This window comes from Cryptomeria japonica, chromosome 2 (genome assembly GCF_030272615.1).
Source record: "Cryptomeria japonica chromosome 2, Sugi_1.0, whole genome shotgun sequence".
Taxonomy (NCBI): domain Eukaryota; kingdom Viridiplantae; phylum Streptophyta; class Pinopsida; order Cupressales; family Cupressaceae; genus Cryptomeria; species Cryptomeria japonica.
Window position 1 is genome coordinate 415,986,718 of NC_081406.1, and position 12,562 is coordinate 415,999,279.

The window sequence follows — 12,562 nt, forward strand, 5'->3', positions numbered from 1 at the left end:
AAATCTGTCAACCCCATCTATTTTGCGATGATATGCTAACTCAGAAGCAAAAGCTTCAAACAGACTTACAGTCCTACTTGAGCACATTTAAGCCACCCTATGATTCCTTTGCAACTTATGGGCAAACCATTCACCGGTTCCAGATCCAATCAGCCAAAATGGAGCAAGAAATCAGTACACGGTCTAGAGATTTGCAGGAGCTACAACTGGTTTTACTTCCACATCTGCAAATTCTTCAGAAGTGTTATCTGAACTTGGATGCCTTGATAGTTACGCAGGAGCTGAGCGCAGTTGATGCCATGGAGGAACAGGTATCCCAGATCCAAATAGAGAAAGAAGTGGCCACCTCCCTACTTAAGTCCTGGTCTCTATCTATGAAACAATTTTTGCAGGACTATAAATCAATTTTTGACAAGTATTATTCATTGTTGTCATAAACTTTTATTATTTCAATATCAAATGGAAACAGGGTTGTTCAGCAGTACTTTGTCATTATTGGCAAAGGGGGAGAAGTACTCTATCTATTTTGGAGAAGAATAGGGAGAAGTATTTGGTTTTAAAATTTTGATATATGTTTTGATATATGCTATATGCTCTGATATCTCAATGTTTATGTTCTGTATGCAAAATTGCTATACATTGTATTGATTAAGGGATAATATATATGCCTAGGGGGAGCAATTTTGTTAAAGGCATGTTTTTGTTGTAAAACACTTAGATGTCAAAATTTTATTTTCCTAAGTGTTTCCATCAATGCCAAAGGGGGAGATTGTTGGCATTTTTTATTTTTATGATTGTGATTGTCATTGATGGACACACACTTGTATTGAGATCTCCTTTATATGTATGAGCTAGAGCTCAACCGGTATTTGTTCCAACCGGTATGTTGTATTCTAGTCTTTAGACTATTGGTGATTTTGCAGAATGTGTTTCCCGGTCTGAAGCGACATGTCAACCCCAAGCAGTTCGTAGATCTCAAGCAGTATGAGGAAGAAAAGTGGTATAACACATTCTTACCAATCTTCATTTATGTCAAACCAGCAATCGGTATTTTGTATGAACCGGTAATACTCTATGATGAGTTACCAATCCACCGATTGATTGACGGTGCTGACACACTGACGGTGCTTTTTGTGTCGTGTTACTGAGTATGTCTAGATTCATTGAACCTAGGAAATTGTAATGTAATCCTATTGGACCGACATGAAATTAGATTCCTTTAAAAGGACATCATTTCTAGGGTTTAAGTTGTTGCTGAAAGGGTTTATGTTGTGACTAGGGTTTAAGGTGGTTGTTGAGTTGTTGGAAGAGAGATCTTATCTGAGAAGATCAAGTTGTAATTGAGAGAGAGATAGAGAAGACTGAAGTAAATGCTGGAATGCATTAGCAATGAGCTATACTGGATCTAACCAAGCAATCTGTGCTATTAGATAGATCAAAAACTTGTTGATTACTCACATCTTTGACAAGTCTGTAGCCCTTAACTGGGTAGGCCCAAAAGCCTTTTGTAAAATCCTCTAACAAGGTGGTTCACTTATATGAATCTAAAATTCACTAACAAGGTAGTCTTTAATCAGACTTATCTCCTAACAGAGATTGAGATTCCTAACAGGATCTGTTCTGGCGAAGAACATTGTAAGACCTTAACTAGTCTGACCTTAACCAGTCTGGTTTCTATTCTGCAGATAGTGACTTGTGTGTTCCATCTCACCGTGGTTTTTCCCATTTGGGTTTCCACGTCAAATATTATGTGTTATGGTTGTATTTCTTTTGTGGGTGAATGCTTTACTTGCATTTTGGTTTGCATTTGTGATAACCAGTCTGTCTGTTAAACTGTTTTACTAGTTTATCTTAAGACTATTTAAGTGTTTAAGTACAAATATTTTTGGCATACTAATTCACCCCCCCCTCTTAGTATTCATCATTCTTAAGGTACCTAGTCATTAGGATAGGTCAATGGTTCTATCTGAGATAAGAGCTCCTTTTAACTCTTCTTCATTTATATCTTCTATGGCGGCCTTGATCTTTTTAACCATCATAATTTTCACATAGCTTAAAATTTTAATTTGATCTGTCTCGATTCTTATTTATCTTGGTTATGGTGCCTTCATCTAAGGTCTAATTATCTCGTTTGATTTGCCATGTCAAGAACATATCTCAATGGATGGCATTCCTTTAGTTACCATCAGAGGTATTTTATTGAAAGATTAACTACTCATACTTGATTTGATTAGGGAAATTATTGTGTTTAGGTTCAAATTAAATGGTAACCTCGTAGGTACAAAAGATCTAATTTTCGTTATTTAAACACTGAAAAATACTTCATATACATGATAATTTAAAATTTCGCAGCTTTGGGGTTTTTATTATGCCATAAACCTTATGACTAATAAGTTCAAATTTTAGGGCTTTTAGTGACCCTTGGAACCCCTTGAAATGTAGCCCATGTTCACCAGTGTTTGAACCTAGGGCTCTGATACCAAAATGTCATGCCCAAAATTTAGGGCAAGATCGGGATAATTTTTTTTAAAAAAACACAACTTACAACATTAATCTAACAATTATAAAATGCTACAACATGTTTTGTCTTGACTATGTTTAGATTAACTTTAATCTCTAACTCAAGTAAGCGAACATAAAATTTGCTTATATGTGGAATACTAAAATGATTATTTATTATCTCATCAACATTAAATCAATAAATTAATTTAGCCAAATTAGTTGTCACAGATAAAATTAATCTCCGATAGCCAATAATTGATTTTAGAACTAATTAATTTAGTTCTGGCACTTAGTTTTATGAAAGTCTATGTTTTATTTTAACGATAATTAAAGATAAGAATACACTAAATTGATTAAAGGGTTCATCATAATTATAATGAGAATTCGTTCTATGATGTTTAATCTCATCTAGCACCTATATTTAGGTGGACCTATAATAAATCAATTTATTATAATATTTCTACAAGTTTAAACTTCATAAGTAATTTAAATTTAAATCTTTCATTTTCTTCCTTAATTAAAGCCATACGTTTTTTTTAAAAAACATATATAAATTAAAACACTCAAATAAATGTTAAATCTAAATCTATTTTATTCTCTTGTATTGTCTAACTCCATATATATATATATATATATATATATATATATATATATATATATATATATATATATATATATATATATATATATATATATATATATATATATATATATATATTAATACTTATATTATTTTCCACCTATTTTTAAACTCTTCAAGTAAACCCTAACTAAGAATGAATAATATATAGTACCTCTATTTTATAAATTCCATATTCTTTTCTATTCTACCCCTAGCCCTACTCGGGCTAGGGTTTTGTATTTTATTTAATTATTTAGGGTATATTGCAGGGGGGGTCGAATGGCAACAATGGCGGTGGCTCTGTTATTTGGTTTACAGGGGGTGGAGGCAATAGTGGCAGCGGCTCACTATAAACTTCCATAGTGGTGGCGCTTATGTCGTCCACTGTGGAAGGCCACAGTGGCAGCATCATTGTGGACGCCCATAGTGGCGACCCTTGGGTCATCCATTGTGGGACGCCACAGTGGTGCCGCCCACTATGGCGGCAACCAGCTGCATCGGCCATTGTGCTAATCACAATGGTTCGACCCTTACGCCGACCATTGTGCTTAGCACAGTGGTTCGGCCGAACCCTAAACTCCCCCTTTCTTTTTCTTTTTTTTCATTTAATTTTTTTTGTTTATTTAATAATATATATACTCATATATATTGTAGGCACAATTTTTTTTTTTTTTTTTTAATGTAGAGTTTATTTTATATATATATATGCATCATAACTCAAAAAGCTTTTTTTTTGTACAAAAATATTTAGGAGTAGAAGAATTTACTTTTGAAACTTCTGTTCAGTCGATAAAAAAATGAACTGATTTATAGTGATGTATATATATATATATATTGATTAACTTACTGTAAATAAAATAAAGTAATTAACAAAATTTTATATACTTTAAACAGTTAATTCTAGAACTATTTATTTCAATAAATCTCGTTAGCTATAGATTTTTTTTTTTCTTTCTGCAATTAACAAAAGACAGAATTTGATAATTCTACAACAACTATTTAAATGACAAATTTTAATAAAATTAACAGCAACTAAATATAGCTATAATTTATTAATCTAGAGACCTTAGAGATGGCTATAAAATCTTTGTTCTTATTTTCTGCAAATTAAAATAATAATATCACAGATAAAATAAAATCACAGAATTAAATAAAATGACTTTTACATTTTCATGTATAGATCTAAATGCTTTTATTATCAGCCTTCTACATGCATGCAAAATCAATTCTACTTCTTTTTAAATAAATTGTTTCAAATGCGTAAGGGAAATAACAATTTTCTTTCTTTTCAGAATATCCTATCCACACAAATATTTATTCCAAACTTTAGGAACTAAAATAAAAAATAATCATTTTCTTTCTTGCAAGATAACTTAAATGACTATTACAAATATTTAAATATTATCTCCAAGATACTCTTGTCACTTTACAAATAGGTCTCTCATTTCAAATAAATGAGGAAAATACTAAATACATATCCAAATATTTTTCTGCAACAACCATTTCCAGCCACATCTACTTGTCTTGCTATTTTCTTCTAACAACCTGCAATTACAATCAAAGAGATGACCATGGAGTGCTCACCTCCCAGCCTAGGCTAACTAGTAGCCACCCCCGAGCTCGAAGAACCAAGCCCTAGATAGGTAACACACATGCAAACACAAAAGACAAGGGAAAACACAATCTCAAACACAATCCTAACCCAGGCTACACTGCACCACACATTTGTGATGTCTTTTCAAGGGTGGTAGTGGACCAAGTACCCTGAGGAGACTGCAAGTATGGTAAAACATATAGCCACCTCATGGCAAACCAAAACATATAGCCACCTCATGGAAAACCAAATACATCAAGTATAACAACCCCACATTCCTTATGCCCCCCAAGGCATTCATGCCTTATTTCCCTCTTTATGACCCCCAATGCATAAACAAGCCATGCAGCAAGGGTCACACAAAATCCCGTGTGATCACTATCATAATAAGAGCCTCTCACTCGAGGGCTATCACTTCTACCACCCACAAGAACATCCTCTCTCCCAAGAGTAGGAGGTCTTGATTACTCCCAAAACACATAAATTGCATAAACACAAAACACCAAATAAATTTCCAAGGAATACATGCAAGGAAAACTAGCCTTTAGCACAAGCAATTCTTTCAATCCAATATGCCATGAGAAAATATTACAAGAAAGGTAGAACCAACCTTAAACTACCCAAGGGTATGCTAGTTTTGTTGAGGATGAGCAGCCCAATTCCACAAGTCTTTTCTGTCTACACTTAGCCAAATTCTCAATCCCAAATCTATCTTTTTTTTCTTTTCAAAAATTCTTTGTCTCCAAAAATGGAGAGTGGGTGATTACCCACTAATTTTCTAATTCTTGCTTAAGAAGCCCTTTGTGAGAGCTCTCACAAGTTTCTAAAAACTAAAAAGGAAGGTAAGGTAAAATGGGAAAGGGAACTCTCATTCGAAAAGGAAGGTTTACAACTTAGTTCAAGCCTTCTAATTTCAATTTTCGCACCACTTAGAAAAGTCACTTTTTAGGGTGTCTAAAAGGTCACATGGGAGTTGAAACATGCCTAAAATTACTCCTAACCCTTAGGTATACCTTATTTAGGAAACCCTAATAAACTACCCCTAGGACTCCATTTAACCCTCTTTAAACCTCTCTAAAGTTAATTTTTGGGTCAAACCTAAGTTGACTACCCCAAAGATTCTCTACCTAAGGCAATTATGGAATCACATTAAATTTAATTGAAAAAGCTATAGTTAAACAATTCCCTCCAAGAGACAAATTTAAAAACTCAAACATAAATCAACACATGTGTCAAGTGACACAAAGAAAATACTTTTACAAAATTGCACATGAAATCTTGTCTCTTGTTGGATTTAAATAAATCAAATAAATAACATTTAACACACATGCATCATTTACTATTACGAATAAAATATGACACAAACGGGGTGTTGTCTCTCCAAATAGACAAACCCTAGTTTTACGAACATACATAGGTCTAGGTTTGGTTCTCCATAATATTTCCATGGTCACATGCATATCTTTTCCTGCGCCACTCAAATGCACATTAGTAATTTCCAATAACCTCGTATAATATTAAACATATTAATTAGAATACACATCAAACACTTCGCATACAATTTACATTTGAACAATTCAATATATCTCATATCCAAGTAAGTCCACATAAGCAATTATCATACTTCTCACAATTTTGGTCCACACATAAAACATACATCCTAATTCTATCATCATAATAAAGTCCTGCAAATCCAATAATGACATACATCATCTCCAATTTATCCTATTCTAGAGTCATATAGAGTTCTATATCATAAAGCATATAAATGAAGCATCAACATTCATCAATGTTTTCCAAATCATGGAATCATATAAGTTCTAAATCCAGACATAGCTGACATACGTTAAATCACAATTATCCAATCAATGGATCTTTTAGGATTTCAAATTCATAACTCATCAAAATGTACACCACAAGGTGCAATAACTCTATAACTTGGTTCAATTACTTTTCTCACCAATCTATTTGTCTAACACAATCCATTCTATTGAGTTATAAAGCATTTATTAATAGGGTCAAACATGGTCAACTAAGTTAATCAAACCTTGGTTTGGGGAAGGCCTTACAGAGTGTTGGTGGTAAAGTGGAAGATACCACAGTGGTTAGTAAGGTGTTAAGAACCCTTCTACAGGGCTACGCTATCTGAGTTGCAGCCATTCAAGAACTAAAATCTATTGACAAAACTAAAGTTACCCTTGACTCCATCATTGGTAATCTTTCTACATTTGAATTAAATAGTTATGATGGTAGTGTTCAGAAATCAAAATCTCAATTTAGAGCTTTAGTTTCTAACCCTTCTATGAGGAAAATTAGAGATGTTAGTCACAATTATGAATCTAGATCCAGCAGAGAAGTTGATGATGAAGAAAGTTTTATTGAGCTTGAAGCATTGTTGGCCAAGCAATTGCCCAGAGGTATTGGTAAGTACAGAGGTAAATTACCTTCAAAATGTTTTGCATGCAACAAGATTGGACACATTGCAGCTAACTATCCTAATGGTGACAATGAGCATAAACATGAGAAGTAAAATAAGTACAAAGGAAAATGGAATAGAGATTATCTTATTGCAGTTGATGGTGGTATCACTGATGAGGAATCTGAGGGAGATTCTAATGAAGACATTGTCTTTGTAGCCATTAAAGAGGATAAATTTGATCAGAAGGTATTAGTTTCTTGCATGGATAATTCTGATGATTGGATCATTGATAGTAGTTGTTCACACCACATGACTGATGACCGAAGTGAATTTCTTACTTTGAAGGAATTTGATGGAGGAGATGTGAGATTTGGTAATGACTCACCCTGCATGGTAAAAGGAAAGGGAACCATTTATCTTAATGGAAAGAGTAGTGCAGATGATGTTTACTGGGTTGAAGGATTAAAGCACAATCTTTTGAGTTTATCTCAACTCAAAGATAGAGGTTATCCATAGGAATTCAAAGATGGAATGTTTAAAATCTATGGGAGAAAAGTTGAACTGATTGCAACCGGCAAGCAGAAAAAAGGTAACCTGTTTCACCTGAACCATAAAGTCAACAACTATTTAATTGCTAAAGTAGATGATAGTTGGCTTTGGCATTGGAGATTTTTTCATATAAATTTTGATAATATTGTTAAGGTTAGTAAGTCCAATTTGGTAAGAGGTTTGCCTCAGTTCAACAAACCAGTGAATGCTCTTTGTAAGGAATGTCAATTGGGAAAGATGACATCCTCAACTTTTAAGAGCAAACCTTTTTCAACAGAATATTTGTTAGATTTGGTTCATATAGACCTCTGTGGACCAATAAGGACTAAAAGTATTCAAGGTGACAGATATTTTATGATCTTCAATGATGATTTCTCAAGAATGATGTGGGTCACATTCTTGAAGGATAAAATAGAAGCCTTTAGTAAGTTCAAGGCATTCAGGGCCTTAGCTGAAAAGGAAAGTGGTAACAAGATAAAGTGTTTGAGGACTGATCAAGGTGGTGAATTTCCTTTAGAGGAATTCACTAGATATTGTGAAGACAATCGAATAAATAGGTAGCTTTCTACACTGAGGACACCACAGCAGAATAGTATTGAAGAGAGGAACAACCGATCAGTTGTTGAAGCTGCTACAATGATGCTTATACAAGGAGGAGTAGCAAAAAATTTCTGGAGAGAAGCTGTCAACACAATTGTCTACACTATGAATAGGATATTGGTAAAGAGAGGTTAGGATAAAAATATTTATGAATACAAGTATGTTAGATCACCTATTGTCAATTGTTTTAAGATTTCTGGCAGTAAATGTTTTATTAAGAGAGGTGACTATGTTAGTAAGTTTGAGGCTAAAAGTGATGAAGACATATTTCTTGGTTACTCCACCAAGAGTAAGGCCTACAAATGTTACAACAACCAGACACAAAGAATCATTGAAAGTGTTGATGTTCAAGTGGATGAGTATCCTGAAGTCTCAAGAGAAACTAGTGAGGAGAAAAAGGATGAAAAACCTTGCATTTTGATTTTGGAACCAAAACCAGTGAAGCCAGAAGCTGATGAAGTAAATGTTGTTGTACCAGTTCAACCAGAATATGTGTATTCAAAAGAAGATGATGATAATGAAGAAGAAGAACCTGAAGATAATGATCATGTCATTCTAAGGTATGTGAGACTCAATCATAATCCTGACCAGATTATTGGAGATAAAGATGTTGGAGTATTAACCAGAAGAAGAATTAGAGAGAATTCTTGCATGATCTCCACCATTGAGCCTAAACATGCTAAGGAAGCATTTGGAGATGATCACTGGATTAAAGCTATGGATGAGGAGCTTGACTAGATTGAGAAGAACAACACATGGACCCTTGTACCCAGACCGATGAATAAAAATGTGATAGGTGCTAAATTTGTATTCAGGAATAAAATTAATGAAGATGGAGTAGTAGTCAGAAACAAAGCTAGATTGGTATGCAAAGGTTATGCACAGGAAGAAGGAGAAGACTATGGTGAGACTTTTTCAACAGTTCCTAGATTAGAAGGTGTTAGGACTCTACTTGCATTTGCAACATATAAGGGATTAAAAGTATATTAGATAGATGTATAGTCAACATTTTTAAATGGAATATTGGAAGAAGAAGTATACATTGAGAACCCAAATGGTTATGCTTTGACTGATGCAAAATATATGGTGTGTAAATTGCACAAGGCACTATACGGTTTGAAGCAAGCATCAAGAGCATGGTATGAAAGACTACATTCACACCTGATGAAGATAGGTTTTCAGAGAACCAGTGAAGATGATAACATATATCTCAAATCTGAAGGAGATAAGATACTGGTTAGTGAAGTGTTTGTGGATGATATCATATTTGGAGGCAATGATGACATAAGTGATGACTTTGCAAATGAAATGAAAAGTGAATTTTAAATGTCTCTAGTGGGAGAGATAAAATTCTTCATAGATTTGCAAATTCAGTAGATGAGGAGTGGTATTTTCATCACACGGTCTAAATATGTGAAAGAGGTATTGAAGACTTTTGGAATGAGTGACTGTAAACCAGTTGGGACACGAATGGTTACAGGTTATAAATTGTCTAAGGGGGATGAAGTTGTTACTATTTACTAATTTGTCATTAGTTTTATGTCCAAAGTCATTCTATATACTCTAGTTGGTTATTACTACCGAAATATCTAGTCGGTAAGCACAGAGCAGTCGGTTACAGAAGTTACAAGTCACAGAGTTTAGTATACACCGAGCTGTCTACCGAGTAACATTCTATGACTACCGAGCAACAAAGATGGTATACCGAGTTGATACACACCGAGTGAAACGTGTTACCAGATTCGTTGAACCTAGACACATATGGGAAACGTGTTACAAAGATCGAGGAACAAGGAACCGTTATCACATTGGAAATTGCACTTAAGATTTTGTATGATTTTGAGGACATCTATCCAATGAAATATTTTGTATGGTTATTCATTTGATGAATCATGTTTGTAAGATCGAAGCATGAACAAGATCACCGTCATAAGAGATCTATCTATACAACATGTATTGAGGATCAAATATGTATGTGTGTAAGAGTGTGAAGCAAGACATATGTGAAAAGCAAAATCATGGGAAAGCACTAAGTGTTATGACTATTACAGATACACAAAGGTCACCGATAAGGATTTCAGAGAATAGTCAAGGAACAAAGTAAACAGAAAGGTTTACCAAGTTATTTAATGGGTTACCGAGGTATGCTATAAGCAAGGTAATTTCATTTTGAGCACATCGAATCTGCTATAACATTTCAAATGTGAAGTTGCAGATATTTTGTAAGATTTTGAATGTAATATTTTGAGTTGTAAGAGAAACCTTTAACAAGGTAAAAGACTCTAACAAAGTCTATAAATTGTAAACCCTTTAACCAGGTGCAACATTTAGTATAAGTGTTGTAAAATCCTTTAGCAAGGTAGATCTAAAGATCTTGATACTCCTAACAAGGTAAGCTATCAGAAATAGCTAAACATGTAGCTCTAATCGAGCAACCTTTATTATTGTAGTATTGAAGTTGTGGGCGCCATCCCCACCGTAGTTTTTCTCTCTAACAAGGAGTTTCTGTGTAACCAAAATATATGTGTTATGGAGTGAATCATGTATGATTGTTATTTATTTGTTTTAGCATTATATTATGTTTCAGCAATATTTAGTTTATGATTAACAGTAAAGTTATTATTAAAGAAAAGATTTGAAGTACTAATTCAGCCCTCCCCTCTCAGTACATTAGCTTTCCATATTGGGCCTAACAATTGGTATCAGAGCTTGAATCTTGGAAAAGGGTTTTACTGCCTAAAGAGAAAGATCTTATCAATGGATAGCTACAAACAATCTCAAAGAATTGTGAATCTTCAAAATGAATTGGATCATGCTAATCAAGTGATTGTTGACATGTAGAAACAAATGCAAAGATCACTGAAAGTTAGAAGAAGATTGGCTGATGATTTGCAGGACACTCAAGAGCTGGTGGAACAAATTGAGACATCATCTGAGAATAGTATATCTGAAGAGATTGAAGAAATGATAGGAGCATTGAAAGAAAAGAACAGAGCACTGACTGATCAGCTAAAAGCAATGAAAAGAGAACATGAACATTTCAGCACACAGATGAGTAAAAATCTTGATACATTGAGGATAGCCAAGGATAAATTAAGAGATCTAGAAAGAGAAAAACAACAGCTTGAAGCATTAATGTCTGAAAAGAATGATGAAATCACTAAGATGATTGGAATTCAAAGTAATCTGTCAGATCAATTGGGTTATGTACATCATGAAGCAAATCTGAAAGATGATGAGAACCAAGCATTGAAACTTGAACTATCAAGATTAACCGATGAACTTGAAATAGAGAAGAAATCCAAAGAAACACTGAAGAAGAGTTATGAAGCATCAAAGATGTTGGATGAGCAACTAAATACAAGAAGACCCAACAAAGATGCAGGACTCGGTTACAAAGGAAAAAACTCTACCGAGAAGGGAATCCCACTACCGAGAGAGGAGAATCATCAAAGCAAGCTGGAAACAAGAAGAACATCAAAGGAAAGAAGTCTATTTGCAACTACTATGGAAAACAAGGACATGCTGCCAACTTGTGCCAAATCAAAAAAGGTAAGAAACCAAATGTCATTAGGTCTAATGGTTATTGTAACAATTGCAATAAATATGGTCACACATCTAATCAATGTAGGACAAAGTCTGTTAGCAATTATCAGAAGGCAAAATTCAAAGGGTTTTATAAAAACTGCAATAGATATGGACACACTACCGAGAAGTGTTGGTTTAAGTAGAAGAACTATATGTGGTCTACACACTGAGTAAATACTCGAGGCTACCAAACTCACACAGATCTTAACTGACAGTATACTATAGTACCATGGGATTACAATACAAGGATATGGTGTGAATGATGTGGGAGATATGGACATATAAGTGCCAACTACTTTATAAGGTTTGGAATAAACAACCGAATATCATGGAGAAATCTTGGTATGGCATGTTTTCATTGTCACAAAGTTGGACACTTGGCTAGAGATTACAGAGATCAACCTAGAGGAGATATTGAAGAAATAAAAAGCAAATTCCAGATGATTTGGAAAAAGAAGGAAATTGTGTCAAATGAAGAAAGCAGCTTACCTACCAAGTTAGGTGCATCTATTCCAAATTAATTGGTAAAGGTATGAAGGGACTGCTTTCTCTCAAGGTTAAATCCTAAACAGTTCCTATTTTATCATGTGCTTAATTCAAAATCTGCATAGCTAAGATGCATTAGCAAGTTTGAAATTTTATCAAGTCTTTTGGAGCACTAGTCAAGTCGGTAAATGCAAGAAGCCTG